This window comes from Megalobrama amblycephala, linkage group LG18 (assembly GCF_018812025.1).
Source record: "Megalobrama amblycephala isolate DHTTF-2021 linkage group LG18, ASM1881202v1, whole genome shotgun sequence".
In the NCBI taxonomy this organism is placed as follows: Eukaryota; Metazoa; Chordata; class Actinopteri; order Cypriniformes; family Xenocyprididae; genus Megalobrama; species Megalobrama amblycephala.
Genome location: NC_063061.1, coordinates 27666942 through 27683765, shown reverse-complemented (window position 1 = coordinate 27683765; position 16824 = coordinate 27666942). Strand labels below are relative to the sequence as shown.

Below are 16824 nucleotides of genomic sequence, written 5' to 3'. Positions count from 1 at the left end.
ACATTACAAGTAACTTGAGTTATGTAATCAGATTACTTTTTCAAGTAACTAGTAAAGTAATTTGAGTACTAAAGTAAAGTAGGAAACACAGGAAATGACAATAACAAACTAAAAGTACTTGAAAATAAAACAGAAGAGTATCGTGACATATACATACATACATACATAAATACAAGCAGAAGCCTTTAGATAAGAGTGTCCAAACTTAGTCCTGAAGGGCCACTGTCCTGCAGAGTTTAGCTCCAACTTACCTCAACACACCTGCCTGGAAGTTTCCTGAATGCCTAAAAACCTTGATTAGCTATTTCAGGTGTGTTTAATTGGGGTTGAAGCTAAACTCTGCAGGACAGGAGACCTCCAGGAGCAGGATTCGACACCCCTGCTTTAGATCAAAAGGTTTTCTAAGACCATGAGAAATATAAATTCAGTCAAGTGTGTCCAAACATTTGCCTGGTAGTGTATATGAGAAAAGAATTTTAACCTTTTACCTTGTTATGTGCTTAAAAAACACTTTAACGCTCTAATGAGGATCCAATTAGCTTCAAAGAGTGGAGAGTGTTTTCATCTTTGTAGAGTAAACACATTTTTTATTCAGATGATAAATGGGTAACATGCTGCAAGGTTAACTAAAGGTGTACCAATTTAGAGAGATGAACTGAGACTTTGATTATATTACAAGTGTGATAATCAATTTCTCTTCTCTAGTGAATAGTGTTCGTGTCACCTTTACTGAATTGACCTTAACAGTACTAAGAAGAAACACTTACTCCCTTAGAGTGATATCCACCTATTTAACCTAGAGACACATTTACTCCTGTTTGAAAGGTCAGCTAACAGGAATGTTCTCAGATCTTTGGCTAACATTCTCGTTAAAGGATTAGTTCACTTTCAAATGAAAATTAGCCCAAGCTTTACTCACCCTCAAGACATCTTAGGTGTATATGACTTTCTTCTTTCTGATAAACACAATTGGAGAAATATTAATAAATATCCTGACGCACCCGAGCTATACGATGGCAATAATACTCGTTGATCCCGCCCACTGCCATTATAAAGCTTGGATGCGTCAGGATATTTATTAATATATCTCTGATTGTGTTCATCAGAAACACAACTGACATGCATTACTCCTGATGCTCTTGCTGCTCACTACAATACTGGTTTAATCAAAATTCTCAACTCTCTTGCTCCAGTAAAAACTCGATCTGCTTTTTTTTCTCAAACTGCTCCCTGGTTTACCCAGGAATTGCGTTTGATGAAAGCCAAAGGACGACGTTTGGAGCGGCTTTCTCGGAAAACTGGTCTCACTATACATAAAGAATTATACAAAAATCATTTACTGCATTATAAGGACTCTATTGCTCTAGCTAAATCTAATTACTACTCCTGTTCAAATTATGGTAACTCAAAGACTTTGTTTTCACTATTTAACAAAATTCTCCAACCAACTGACTCTCTACCTTCTCATATGTATTCCACTGACACATGTAATTCTCTGCTGCACTTTTTCGAAGAGAAAATTCACAATATTCACCAGCGCTTAAATATACGTTCTTCATCTCCTTCTTCTAAATACTTTCCACTCTGTCAGCCTTTTTCTAGCTTTAAAATTCCTGATGCTTCTTCAGTTTCTGATATCATTTGCAGATCTAAGTCTTCTACATGTCAACTCGACCCTCTCCCTACATCGTTGGTTAAATCCTGTCTTTCCTCTCTGCTCCCCCTTATAACTGCTATCATTCACTCTTCACTTTCTACTGGAATTGTTCCTTCTTTGTTCAAAACTGCAGTAATCACTCCTATTCTTAAAAAACCTGGCTTAGACCCTAACAATTACAATAACTTACGCCCCATTTCCAATCTTCCCTTTATTTCAAAAATTCTTGAAAAAACTGTTGCAGAACAACTCCATGCCCATCCATCCCAGAACTATCTTTATGAACAATTCCAGTCTGGCTTTCGCTCTTGCCACAGCACTGAAACTGCTCTTATTAAAATAACTAATGATCTTCTCATCGCAGCCGACTCTGGTTTACTCTCTATTCTTATACTTCTTGATCTTAGTGCTGCCTTTGACACTATCTCTCACTCCATTCTTCTCAACAGACTTTCTTCCATCGGTATCACTCACACCTCTCTTCATTGGTTCCGTTCATATCTCTCAGGCCGCATTCAGTTTATTCAATTAAAATCCTTTCAATCACAGTCCTCCCTGGTTTGTACTGGTGTTCCTCAGGGATCTGTATTGGGTCCTCTACTTTTCATCATTTATCTTCTCCCCATTGGCAATATCTTTCGAAAATTTAATATTCACTTTCATTGCTTTGCAGATGACACCCAGTTGTATCTATCTAGTAAACCTAATTCTACACTTCCACCCACCGCTCTCACAAACTGTATTTCAGAAATAATATCTTGGTTTACATCTAACTACTTACAAGTAAACAGTGGCAAAACTGAAGTTCTTCTCATTGGCACAAAAAACACATTATCCAAAGTTGACAGTTTTTCTTTATCAATTGGCAGCTCTGTAGTTCACCCCTCACCTCAGGTCAAAGGTTTAGGGGTCATACTGGACGGTTCCTTATCTTTCCAGTCTCACATTAATAATGTAACCCGCTCTGCATATTTTTAATCTACGCAACATTAACCGTCTTCGTCCTTCGCTCACTGGTCAATCCACCTCGATTCTTGTACATAGCCTCGTCACCTCCCATATTGATTACTGTAATTCTTCTTTTTGGTCTCCCTCGTAAATCTATCTATAAGCTCCAACTGGTCCAGAACTCTGCTGCCCGCATTATCAGTAAAATCCCAACTTTTCACCACATTACTCCTGTTCTTCAACAACTTCACTGGCTCCCGGTCAAATTTCGAATTAATTTCAAAATTCTCCTTTATGTCTTCAAGGCCATCCATCGCCTTGCCCCACCGTATTTATCTGGTTTGCTTGACATTGCCACTCCTTCCCGTTCACTTTGATCATCTTCTTCCATTCACCTCACTGTGCCCACTGCTCGTCTTAGCACTATGGGGAGCAGAGCCTTCAGTCGCTCTGCTCCCCTACTCTGGAATGCACTTCCACCTGACATTCGTAATACTGATTCTCTTCCTCTGTTTAAATCCAGACTTAAAACTCATCTGTTCATACTGGCTTACTCTTAGTGATTGCACTCATCGTCCAATTGTTTAATGTTTATGTAATGTTTATGTGTGTTGTTTATTTGTTATGTAAAGTGACCTTGAGTGTTCAGAAAGGTGCTTCTAAATAAAATGTATTATTATTATTATTATTATTATTATACGGCTGACAGACGGCAACGGTTGGAGTTAAAAATCATCATTTGTGTTCTACTGAAGAAACAAAGTCACCTACATCTTGAATGCCCTGGGAGTAAGCAGATAAACATCAAATTTTCATTTTTAGATGAACTATCCCTTATCAGTAAAATGTTCTTAAAACATATTTTTGTTATGTTATCCTGGTAGCTGACAAGTCAAGACAACATAGAGATTTCAGTTCAAATCTGCCCAGATAAATTGGCATCTGTTCAAATCCAGTCACATAGAACATTTAATTTCAGTTAAAGATGCATAGAACGATTAGGGCTGTGTATTACCAAGAATCTAGCGATACGATACGTATCACGATACGATATATTGTGATATATTGCGATACTGTAAGAAAGGCGATAAATTGCAATATTTCTTGTTTTTTTTAGAAAAGGGATGTAATTTTAGAAAAAAAAATGGTCATAAAGAACACACCACCATATGCATAAAACCTTACAAACAACTTTATTTTATTTAATCAATACAGTATCATATGCATTTATATTACTAATCACTATTTTGTGCAATCTAAGGGAAAATAGTAAAGTGACTGCAGGATTCTTTGTGTATATGTTTTAAAGGTTCGCAGTATAGCAGTTTTTAATTTCTAAACTATTTAACAACTTGTGCATAGTCCATTTTATGACTGAATGTCTGTTTATTTTAATACTGTAAAGCTGCTTTAAAGCAGTCTAATGTATAAAGTGCTATTTAAATAAACGTACCTTCACTGAAGAGCTGAAGCGAACATATCCACATCGCTATGATAAGATGCTTTCTTTCTGCTGTCAATTTAGTTGTGTGTTTATTTTGTTACTGAGAGGAAAGCGTGCAGTACATAACGTTACTACATTTTCTAACGAACGACTCACTCAGCAGCGCAGATGGCATCGGGATGTTATGTGAGCTCACAGATTCAATCCGTTTCCCGAGTTTTGGATTTTAACATGGCCTATTTTGCAAACAACTGACTCTTGTCGATCTCCTTAGTGGGTTCTTTATAGTTGAAGCCAAAATGAGTCCACACTTTAGCTCTGTATACCGCGGGAGCGGAATAATTCTATCGTCTTGTGGTTTTGCTAATGCTAACGCTATTGACGCACCTCGCGCTTCTCCGGCTACGCGCCAGTTTACGTTCTGAGACAACACGTTAGCGTTTTGTGTTTTATGCAGTCTGTGTTTTAAACCGAACACAAACCCACGAATATTGGATGTAAATAAATAAATAAATATTGAAACAGTGTTTTTGAGAATTGATACAGTATCGCCAAACATAATTTGTATTCATGTGTACTGATATTTTCTTACACCCCTAAGAACGATAGAATGATAGATAGAACAATAGATAGATAGAACGATAGATAGAATGATAGATAGAACGAAAGAACGATGGATAGATAGAACGATAGATAGATAGAACGATAGATAGATAGATAGATAGATAGATAGATAGAACGATAGACAGACAGATAGATGGATAGATAGATTCTTAGATGAAAAACCTTATGAAAAAAAGTCACACTGATATTTTATCACATTGATAAAGTATCCAATTTCACTTAAGACTTAATGTTATTATCTCATCTGCCTTCCTGAACAAATTTTTTTTTACAAATGCTGACACAAAGAGACCCGATCCCATTCATCCTAAAGCTATTTTCCTGTCTTGCATTAATGTGTAAAAATAGCATCCACCAAAAACAAAGGAGTCTAACATTAAAAAGCTTGTCAGGCTATTGAAATCACCTCGGCTAATGTAAAAGAGGTTAGATTAAGATGTTCCAGTGAGACAGGCAGGAGGGAGATATTTAAAGAGAGAGTAATCAGGGAAAATATATCCAGTCACCTGGAGGCAGGAGAACATGGTGTCTCTTTTTGAGACGTCATGCTAGCTTGTTGCCTAAAATACACACAAAAAATACATTACTAGCCTCTTTTAGTCAAAACACACACCTCTGATTCACAGGGTTCAGGGACTTATCATTTTAATCAGCGGTAGCCATTATCTCCTCTTTCTAAGTAATTATGTTTGTATCAAAATTGTGTGGCAATCAGAGCATGTTGTATAAACTCAAGCCCTTATGTCTGAGAAAAAGCACACCGTTGTACCACATCAAGATTTTAAATAAATATAACAAAATTGCTGTCTGTTTTCTACACAAAGCTTCAGAAAATTGGAATATAATGTACAAGTAAAGTGGAATTTATTAATTTAATTAATTTTTAATTTAAAGGGTTGAAAATTCTGTCATTAGTTACTCACCCTCATGACGTTTCAAACCCATAAGATTTTTGTTCAACTTCAGTACACAAATGACGATATTATTAATGAAATCTGACAAATTTCTGTCCCTCCATTGTCAGTCTATGTAACTGACACTTTGACGCTTCAAAAAGTTCATAAAGAGATCATAAACTAATCCATATGAATTGAGCGGTTTTCTGAAAAGGCTCAATCACTTTATATGATGAACAGACTAAATTTATATATAAACATTGATCAGAGAATATAACAGAAGCTCAACCGAACGTGCTTGATGCAGGAGAACAAACCTCATTGGTTCTTGCGAAAGCTGGTGTGTGAGTTAATGTATGTTTATATGTGAATAAAAGCCTAAATTCAAACTGTTCATCATATAAAGCAATCGTATCTCTTCAGAAAATTTGGACTAAACCGCTCAATTCATATGGATTATTTTTTTACGATCTCTATTAAAGGTCCCGTTCTTCGTGATCCCATGTTTCAAACTTTAGTTAGTGTGTAATGTTGTTGTTAGAGTATAAATAAAATCTGTAAAATTTTAAAGCTCAAAGTTCAATGCCAAGCAAGATATTTTATTTAACAGAAGTCGCCTACATCGAACGGCCAGTTTGGACTACATCCCTCTACTTCCTTCTTTAATGACGACCTTTAACCTCCGCCCACAGGAATACACAAGAGTTGCGTTTGTAGAGTGTGTTTGTCGCCATGTCGTCGAAACGCTGTTATTTTCATCCCGCAGTCCAATCACCGGTTCTGATTCCGGCTCAAATTGATAGGGTAAAATTAAAGACATGTTTACAATAACACTGAGCGCATGCATCTCCACGTTATGGTAAGAGGCGTGACCTTTCCGGGCAAGATGCACTAAGAGCTGCTGTCGAATCACAACACAGGAACCGCTGGCACAATCAGAACTCGTTACGTATTTCTGAAGGAGGGACTTCATAGAACAAGGAAGTCATCAGCCCTTTTTTATGACAGTGGAAACAGCGGTATACAGATAAGTAAATTATGTGAAAAATACTGTGTTTTTTACACGCGAAACATGAACACATGTTATATTGCACACTATAAACACAATCAAAGCTTAGTTGCGTAGCTGTCAATGGAGGGACAAACATCTCTTAGATTTCATTAAAAATATTTTAATTTGTCTTCCGAAGATGAATGAAAGTTTTACAGGTTTGAAATGACATGAAGGTGAGTAAATGATGACAGAATTTTCATTTTTGGGTGAACTAACCCATTAAATAGCTTGGTTGCGCCTGCATGGTTTCCATTCACTCTCTTTATATTAAACAGTGGCCTATTACTAAAAATTCACCTTTTGTGTTCCAAATAAATGACTGAATTTGAATTTTTGTGTGAGCAGCTATACCTTTAAATACTAAGATAAACTTCTAGTTTTGCATAAGAAGCACATTTTCTTTTCCCCTTACAGTCTTTTCTGTACCATCTGTCAAGTCTGTGCACCTTTCTTTCTACTTGTTTTTAGCCATTTTTGACATGTATATGTTTAATTACTGTACTCTGCCATCTGGATATGCCAAAAGCAATAATTCATAGCATTCTATACGGCTGTATGTAGATGTATGCAGCATCACGTGCAGCTGCAGAGCTAAACATGACAGTTTATAACAGCAGCCAACTGAGTGAACCAACGTGGAGGTGCGGCGCTAACTGTGCTGAATACCCTCTGGGCTGGCTGGGCCATTTTGCCTGGTATTGATTTATTTTCCAGTCCATTCAGAGCCAAATACAACTAGAAAGGCTGCATAACAGCACGACTCCTGCTTGTGGCAGTGATGGATGCTCGGAAAAACAATGAGTTTCATATAAGCATTTTTTCACACACGAGGAAAAAATATACCAGGATCTGTGGCTTATCATTTTCAGTACATGAAATATCAAGCCAATTTCACTTCTTAAAATACAACAAATCAAAAGCAAAACTTGAGTCTAACCTAGTAAATCACTGTAATATATTTTCCCCAGGGGACTTTTTACAATCTTGACATAAATGCACCACACTGACTACTCTACAGGAGTACCATGGTGCAAAGATGGGGGCATTAGCATAGTAAAAAATGACTGACATTAATATTCATGGTGGTCCAAGGCACATTAAAGAACACCATGCTTGAATACTGTTTGTTTAAAGGTCCCGTTTTTCGTGGTTTTTTGAAGCTTTGATTGTGTTTATAGTGTGCAATATAACATGTGTTCATGTTTCGCGTGTAAAAAAACAGTATTTTTCACATAATTTACTTAGCTGTATACCGCTGTTTCCACTGTCATAAAAACGGGCTGATGACTTCCTTGTTCTATGAAGTCCCTCCTTCAGAAATACGTAACGAGTTCTGATTGTGCCAGCGGTTCCTGTGTTGTGATTCGACAGCAGCTTAGCGAACCTTGCCCGGAAAGGTCACGCCTCTTACCATAACGTGGAGATGCACGCGCTCAGTGTTATTTTAAACATGTCTTTAATTTTACCCTATCAATCTGAGCCGGAATCAGACCCGGTGATTGGACTGCGGGATGAAAATAACAGCGTTTCGACGACATGGCGTCAAACACTCTACACAACTAACGCAACCTTTGAGTATTCCTGTGGGTGGAGGTTAGTCAAAAAACTGTTTTAGTGACGTCATTAAAGAAGGAAGTAGAGGGATGTAGTCCAAACTGGCCGTTCGATGTAGGCGACTTCTGCTAAATAAAATATCTCGCTTGGCATTGAACTTTGAGCTTTAAAATTTTACAGATTTGATTTATACTCTAACAACAACAACATTACACACTAACTAAAGTTTGAAACATGGGATCACGAAGAACGGGACCTTTAAGAGGACATATCATGAAAATCAGACTTTTTCCATGTTTAAGTGCTATAATCGGGTGCATGTACCAACCCAGAAAACGTGAAAAAGGACAACCCAGTAACTGTGTTTTGGTAAACCTTTCTCTGCAAGCATATGAAAAAACAAGCCGCTCAGATTTCACTTCCCTGTCGGAAGGGGGTCTTATTATAATATTACCGCCCTTTAATCTGTACGTTTCCACCCATGACACAGCCATTTTGTTTTCACAAGTGAGGAAAAGCTGCCGATGAAGAAAATGTAAGTATTTTTAAGTAATGCAATGTGTTTCTTCGGTTCAGGCAGATTCACTTTCTGTGAATTCCCTTAGACTCCATACACTCCAGTGCTTCCCACAGGTTTGAACTATACTTGAATATAAAGCTTTATACGGCCTTTCAGCTTATTGTCCACAAGATGACTTTTAAATTTCAAATTAAATACAATTTATTGTGTAACCAAAATACCAATAATGCCCAAAAGAAAAAGAAAAAAACTTAGCGTGTGACTTTTAATTATAAACAAGCCCTAAATACACAGGGACTCTTATTTTGAAATGTCTGTACTATTGAAGGCTGATCCTTCAGATTCTTACAGCCGTATAAAACATTTTATATAAAGGCCATAAAGTAGACATTGTAATAATTCATCAACTTGAGTTCATTAGCAATTGCTTGGCACAATTCTGCGCTTTTCATTGATTGAGAATCGAAGCAGTCTGAAGCGCTGTTGCACGAGCTTGTAGAACGCGCAACAGCGCCCCCTTGTGACTTTGCAAAATGCAGCGCCCGTGGGAATGTTAGCGGGAGTAAACAGTTCTGACGCACACATAACGAGCAGGTACGAAACGACTAGTTAATCGATTGCGGATGGTTTCATTATCTTGGGTGGATACAAAAGTATACGAGGATAAAAATAATAAAAGCAAAAATGTGTCTCCAAATATACTTGGGCGGCCGTTAATATACCTGGGCGGCTCGCCCAAGTAAAGTCTATGTGTGGGAAGCACTGCACTCTATTACTTTATGCAGAAGTTGTTTGACAGAAATGTATCGGTGTTACTTATAACTCACCAACAAAACAGCTTAGACTACTTAAAGCCGGACTGCTTCACAAACGAGTGTCAATTCAACGCTGGATTTGCACAAAAGATTAACATGACGACACATGCTAGTCGATGAGTTGAATCAACTCCACAGCAGCTACATAAATGTATCCACTAACCATTCAGAAACGTCCAGCTGAGTCTCTCCATCAGTGTCTGACTCCGGTTTGAACAATGTAAGGCTGAACACCGTTACTGACAATCCTCATTTTGGCTGCGTGAGATTCTCCAGCTTTGTTGTTGTTGAGCAACCGAAGCGCGAGCTGTTAAAGCTCCGCCCTCTTCTGGAAAGGGGGCCGGGAGCAGCAGCTCATTTGCATTTAAAGGGACACACACAACAATCACGTGTTTTTGCTCACACCCAAATAGGGGCAATTTTGACAAGCTGTAATAAATGATCTGTGGGGTATTTTGAGCTGAAACTTCACAGACACATTCTGGAGACACCAGAGACTTATATTACATCTTGTGAAAAGGGGCATAATAGGTCCCCTTTAATATAATATAATGAAATGAAATGGCAAACCAATCATGGACACAAATCACAATGTCACTATCTAAAATCTAAATGTCATTAGTTAATGCTCAATTGCCATCCATTTAATTTCATAGGTCACTTTCAAGAGGACATGTGACATTGAGCGCCAGCTGCATAATAGTGAATAATCCAGAGTTTTAAGTGCCCTGAGATTATAGCTTTATAAGCACATGGGCTTCATGGGGTTTGTTTTGGTTTCTTTAACCACATCGGTGATCCTATAATTTGGTTGCTTCCTAACAGAGGTTCCACACAGCTGGCGGTTTTATTTTTTGTTAAATATGATGATGATGATTAATTTTCCTCCTGTGTCTGGGCTATACAGAGGATTACGCATCTGGTCAAGACCGCAAGTCAATCCCCAGAGGCCTAATCTCAAAAAACATGAGTCAAATTTAAAGCTTTATACGGCCTTTCAGCTTATTGTCCACAAGAAGACTTTTAAATTTTAATAAAGAAATCAAAAATATTTAAAATATCTCAACCTATGAATGTCTCATACACGTTTGCACTGACAAATTAAGATACTAAATATAGTGGGGTCTGAGACATCAAATTATAATAATGTAACTTGTAATTTAATAATGATAATAATAATAATTTAGAACAAAAAAAATGCAAAATAGAAGTAAAATATAAAAGCAGAAATATTTTTTTCTATTTTATAATGTGACACATTTCTTGTACAATTCATACTGACAGCACTGACAGACATTTGCATATTGAACAAATGCCGCAAGTGTTCATTTAACCTGAACTCAGTCAAACAGCATAAACGAGTCGCTGCTAAATTCAGTTTCTTATTTTGAAATTTAAATGTAATGAAAAAGACAGAGGAACACTACAAATTAAATAATAATTAGACGCTCGTGCATAATAATTAAAGCAATTAAAGACCTGTAGGCTTGAATTAAATGGTGACTCAGTAATGAGTTGTGTGTTGCGTGTTGAGGACTTCAGCGGCAGCATCTGTCTGGATTTAGCTGGCATTAGTACAAAGCTAAAGGAACTGCTTGTTCAGCGTGACCTAAACTGCTCTATTAAATACATGTTCAGGGTTTCCAAGTCTGTGCCAAGCCAGCCTCGATGACATGCCAACATACGCAATACTGCTGTTTTTCCTTTTTTTTTTTTTTGTTCAGATCACATGACCAACTAAAAAGAGTGCTACAGCGATGATGTATGGAAACAAGTTAGCATTTTAGCACTTTGGTTCCATCGTCCCGAAGTCAATGGGGTTTTTGAATGGGGTTTTGATTAAATGCCTGAAATAAGGTCTGTGGTGAACACAAGCTCAAGATATTTTCATGTTTATTCTATGACATAAAAAATACGTTCTCTTGGGATTTTTTCCAAAGCTTTTACTTGATTGCTAGCACGTGTCTAAATGGGACTACAGAGGTTGTTGGGGACATCAAACATCATCACACAGAACAGGAAAACTCAGTCACGACTTTTTCAGTGATGTTGATTCTGGAAGTATTTTTTCCATTTATTTCTTATTAAAAGCATTTTAAGCCATGAACCAAACAAACCAGCTATGAGGGAGAATCATACCATTACAAACTTTGATTTGAGGCAAAAAAGTATTTGAAAATCCGACAAAAATACAAAGGTACAAGACTCTATACTTAACGGCTGTAGTGATGAGAAGAACTACAATCCCATGAAGCATAGCAAACAGCAAAATCAAAATGGTGAAATTTACAACTTCTCATTATATATGCAAAATATGCATATATATTCAAATATTTAAGTATCTTGAGAGCGTATAGGGAGACCGACTCGATTACGTCAATTGCGGTGCTTCAGTAGAGTGGGCGGAGCTAACAAGATATTTTGGCAGGTTTTGCTTCTTTCAACTCTCTGATTGGTGGAATTCTCTGTACAGCATCATGGGTAATGTAGTTTTCCCACCACTGTTAAACATGATTTTTTTTTTTTTTTAACTAAGTTGAAAAAATGCAGGCTATCAGCTTCAACAGAAGCAAATAGTGTTGGTTACAACCTTGCAGCTCATAGTAAGGCTGTCTTTAAAGGTTTGGAAGTTTACTTCCGGAACCTGACGGTTGCACTCTACACTCTAAAAAATGCTGGGTTAAAAACAACCCAAGTTGGGTTGAAAATGGACAAACCCAGCAATTGGGTTGTTTTAACCCAGCGGTAGGGTTAAATGTTTGCCCAACCTGCTGGGTAGTTTTATTTAACTCAACTATTGTTTAAAAATTACTGTATTGCTTAATTAAAATTAACCCAAAGTATGTTGGAAATGAACATTTATTAATGTTCAATGAATAATCATTAAACAATAAACATTTATTAAATTGCTTATTAATACATTTATATTAATAAACTATTAAACTATTACATTTATATTAATAAAATATTAAAGCTTATTAATAAACATTCACCTTTTGTCTATTATTGTTCCCTCTAATTGCATCTGGTTTTTAATTTCCCAACTATTTTGGGTTCATTTTAAGCTAGCCATATAGCAATTTTTAAACAATAGTTGGTTTAAATAAAACTACCCAGCAGGTTGGGCAAACATTTAACCCAACTGCTGGGTTAAAACAACCCAATCGCCGGTTGTTTTTAACCCAGCATTTTTTAGAGTGTATATTACTGGACACTCAGGGAATAAATGAATCATGGCTGACTGCAAAGAGCATATTTATTCAATGCCATTGGTAAATAAAAACACTGCTTTGGTGCTTAGTCCAAGATGGCTGCCATACTGATGCAGAAGCAACTAAATTACTGAATGAACCTTTAATTTTTTAGAATAAAAGTTATAACAACACTATGTTATATTATTTCTGTTGTGACTGAATGTGCACCATGTTTTTCAACATGAGCTAAAGGTTTAAGACTTTTTTTAGTGACCTAAGAGCATTGCATAATTCCGTCCATCGTGCTTTCATTGTGATGATCTGTAGTGGTTTGATTACAGTTTGGATCGGTAGGAGGATTGAGTTGGAAGCCGGTGAGTCTGGCTCTTGTTTTGACAAGGATTAAAGGCTAACGTTTACACAGGCTGGAATAAAAAAAATATAAAAAACCTGTGGGGTGGGGGGTGCATAAATGCATTTGATGAAGATTAAAAAGATTAGCCGAGCATAAAACCCGTAAATTAGCCTGTACTGTCTTTTGCAGCCGGTGCTGCCGGCCTCACGGCTGTGCTCAGAACGCTGCAAATTCACATGAAGTGTTTATTAAATTGCTTCCTCTCGCTCGCAGAGAACTATTACATCATGATGAAATCCTTGTTAAGGAACGGCTGAAAATCTGCCATTTTAATCAGCAGACATCACTCTGATGCAATATGATACCTTGTATAATTGCCAGGATGCTCCACACTGGCTTGTGCAGCATTGAGGGATATTAATCATGTAAGTGAGCAGTAATGTTAACCTGACGATTTAAGCCGTTTCGTGACTCCTGATTATTAGGACTGTGATGAATGAATTATTCAATCACAAAGTAAAGAAAATGTTCCAGTTATTTAATAAGAACATAATCAATCCCAAAACTTTTTTTGTAAATTGTTTGAATTATTACATTGAAAAATAACAAGAATAAAATTATCCAAACTATTACATATCATGCATTATAGATGATGCAACAGAAAAACTTCTGTATTGGAAACAAACCACCCAAGTTTCCAATTTCAACTCAGTACAAAGCTTTTAACAGCACAAAACAATGTCTAACAAACAGATGCTGTTAATTATGGAAATTAATGCACAAGGCTTAATCCACAGCCATTTCATTTACTCAGAAGATGTGGCCCAATCTTAGCCCTTCAATATGGTACTATATCCGGTACTAACACAGATGTTAAGAGTAAAGGTGCGTTCACACGCTGGCATTAATTAAATCACTGGAGTTCACAGAGTCTCAGTGCTGTTGGCTGCAGTATCCAACTGTATCACTGCTCATTTGCATAAAAATAAACTGTGTGCACCTTGTCACCATGTCAACGATAGCAACACTCCAAAAAATGTTGGGTTAAAAACAACCCAAATTGGGTTGAAAATGGACAAATCCAGTGGTTGGGTTAAATGTTTGTTCAACCTGCTGGGTAGTTTAAACTATTGTTTAAAAATGACTGTATTGCTTGCTTAAAATGAGCCCAAAATATGTTGGAAATTAACATTAATGAATATGTTTAATAAATGAATATTTATTAATAAGTTTAATGAATAATAATTAAACAATAAACATTTATTAAATTGCTTATTAATAAATGTTCACCTTTTGAGTATTATTGTTGCCTCTAGTAATTATGTGTCTGATTTCTAATTTACAAACCTATTTTGGGTTCATTTTAAGCCAGCCATATATAATTTTTAAACAATAGTTGGGTTAAATAAAACTGCCCAGCACGTTGGGCAAACATTTAACCCAATCGCTGGGATTGTCCATTTTAACCCAACTTGGGTTGTTTTTAACCCAGTATTTTTTAGAGTGTAGGTTACATTTTAATTTGATAGTCCACTTTAGACATTCTACTAACTATAAGTAACTCTTATTGCCATATTTGTAGACTGTTAGGTTAGTAGAATAAGCTGACATGTACAGTACAGTCCAAAAGTTTGGAACCACTAAGATTTTTAATGTTTTTAAAAGAAGTTTCGTCTGCTCACCAAGGCTACATTTATTAAATTAAAAATACAGTAAAAAACAGTAATATTGTGAAATATTATTACAATTTAAAATAACTGTGTACTATTTAAATATATTTGACAAAGTAATTTATTCCTGTGATGCAAAGCTGAATTTTCAGCATCGTTACTCCAGTCTTCAGTGTCACATGATCCTTCAGAAATCATTCTAATATGCTAATGTCTAAACTGGACCACTGAAATATAAAGTTTTACCCATGCATTTGTAATAATTTGCAAAACAGGCAAGTATCAGAATTGTATCTTTTCCCATCTTTCCACAAAATTGTATTGCAATTGCCTTTCATTTGTCTTCAAATGGTCTGTGTGAACATGCGTACTTCAACAGAGCCAATCCGGTAATAGCGCCTTCTAGTGATCCATAATAGTTTATGAAAGCCCAGCTGAGTGCAGGTGGAAAACCCCAGCAAACATGGTTTTGATAGGGTTGAATTGTAAAAGAAAGAACCACAATGAGCTCTGTTTATGGAGAAAGCTTTGATAAACCTCATAGAAGCATGCATGTTAACAGAGCGTGGAAAAGCATCCTGCGCTGGTCAGCAAAGCCCGGAGCATTCATTTCCAGTCCAAGCACGTTCAAAACCCTTCTGATCAAGTCCAGGCTCAGCACTCCACAGTAAACCTGCAGGTGCTCACAGGTTCGTTCGCATGCATGTATTCATGTGACGCTGCGCTGATTTATGCAGCCCTTGCAGGAGGTTCATTGTTCAAATAGTTGTGAGCAGGCAGCTGCCTGGTCAGATAAGCCATTAGAGATGAGAACTCAGCCGAGGACAACACGGCCACTTTTCTGACTAATGCATGAATTCATCACTTCTCATTGCACTGATGTATTCAAAACCAGACCTGAGAAAGAGCTGCAATGCTTTTCTTCCCCATCCTCTCGATTGCTTTCCTGTCATGACATTCCCAAGGAACAGAAATGAGTAATGTTCAAAGGAACCAACCCTGCCTTCACATGCTCTGTCGACCACCAACGTTATCATACTCATGTGGTTTGATACAGCAGCTGGTTAACAGCTGAGTCAGCTGAGGACCCCCAAATAAACTGAAAGAGAAAGAGCCAATTGGGATATTTTGGTCAAAATGGCAGTATTTGTCTTTGTCAAATAAATAAATGGAAAACAGCGATGGAAACACTTCAGCCAAAAAGGCCTAATCTATTTCAACCATGTATCATTTTATTTGTACTATTGCATTATTTAATATACTTTATTAAATATATTGTACAAAATACAGCCATTAAATGTGTTATAAAAATAAATGAAAACAAAATATTCTGTCCTTTTTGCAACAATTATGGTCTGATAGAAATAAAGTAATAACTTAAAGATAATAATAATAATTGTTAAACATTAACTTAACTTGACTTAACAAACTATAACTATGAAAATGAATAATAAACGTAAATAAATAAATATGTTTTAATTATTTTCACTTGGTCGACAGCATATGAAGGCGGGGTGAGACAGGGCTTCTCCAGACAAGAAAACTTCCAAACATTGCAGCTGACAAACATTTTTCAGAACAAAAACAAATTAATGCCTTGATAATAACTGCAAGCGAGGAAACAAGATGACTGAGGGCGAAAGCCGAGATTTGAGATTCATGCCTGCACTGACTCTGGTAGTTTGTCACTTGGGCGTTCCAGTTTACGTTTTCCCTTTGGGATGGATGGGATGAGTCATTTTCTATTGTATTTATAGCCCTGCTGTTTGACTTGCTCAGCAAGGTATTCTCTCAGTTTGCTGAGTTGGTTACAAATGTAAGTCCGATAACAAATGGGATTTTGTGTGTTTAAGTAAATCACCCTCCCAGTGTTTAGATGCCTATATGGCAAAAGGCTGAGTATATTCTTCTTATAAGATCATTTAAGAAAATTCTGCTCAATGATTTCCAGTATCAAAGGCTACCAATACCAAAGGCTACTGAGTTACTAAAGCAGTCCAATTCAGTCGACTTAATCATTTGACCCCAAGCAACAAAACTTGAATGCAAAAGACTCAGAAGATTCAGAAACAGATACACTGTGATTTCTAGCC

At 36.7% G+C, this 16824-nt stretch overlaps 1 long non-coding RNA gene across 1 annotated transcript in view; it reads right to left on the bottom strand.

The window, feature by feature from the left end:
- Window positions 1-16824, bottom strand: part of LOC125252613 — a 46651-nt gene that overhangs the window by 3827 nt on the left and 26000 nt on the right. Inside the window, exon 2 of the long non-coding RNA XR_007181251.1 lies at window positions 5180-5233. This is a non-coding gene — a long non-coding RNA (uncharacterized LOC125252613). The remainder of the gene's footprint in view (window positions 1-5179; window positions 5234-16824) is intronic.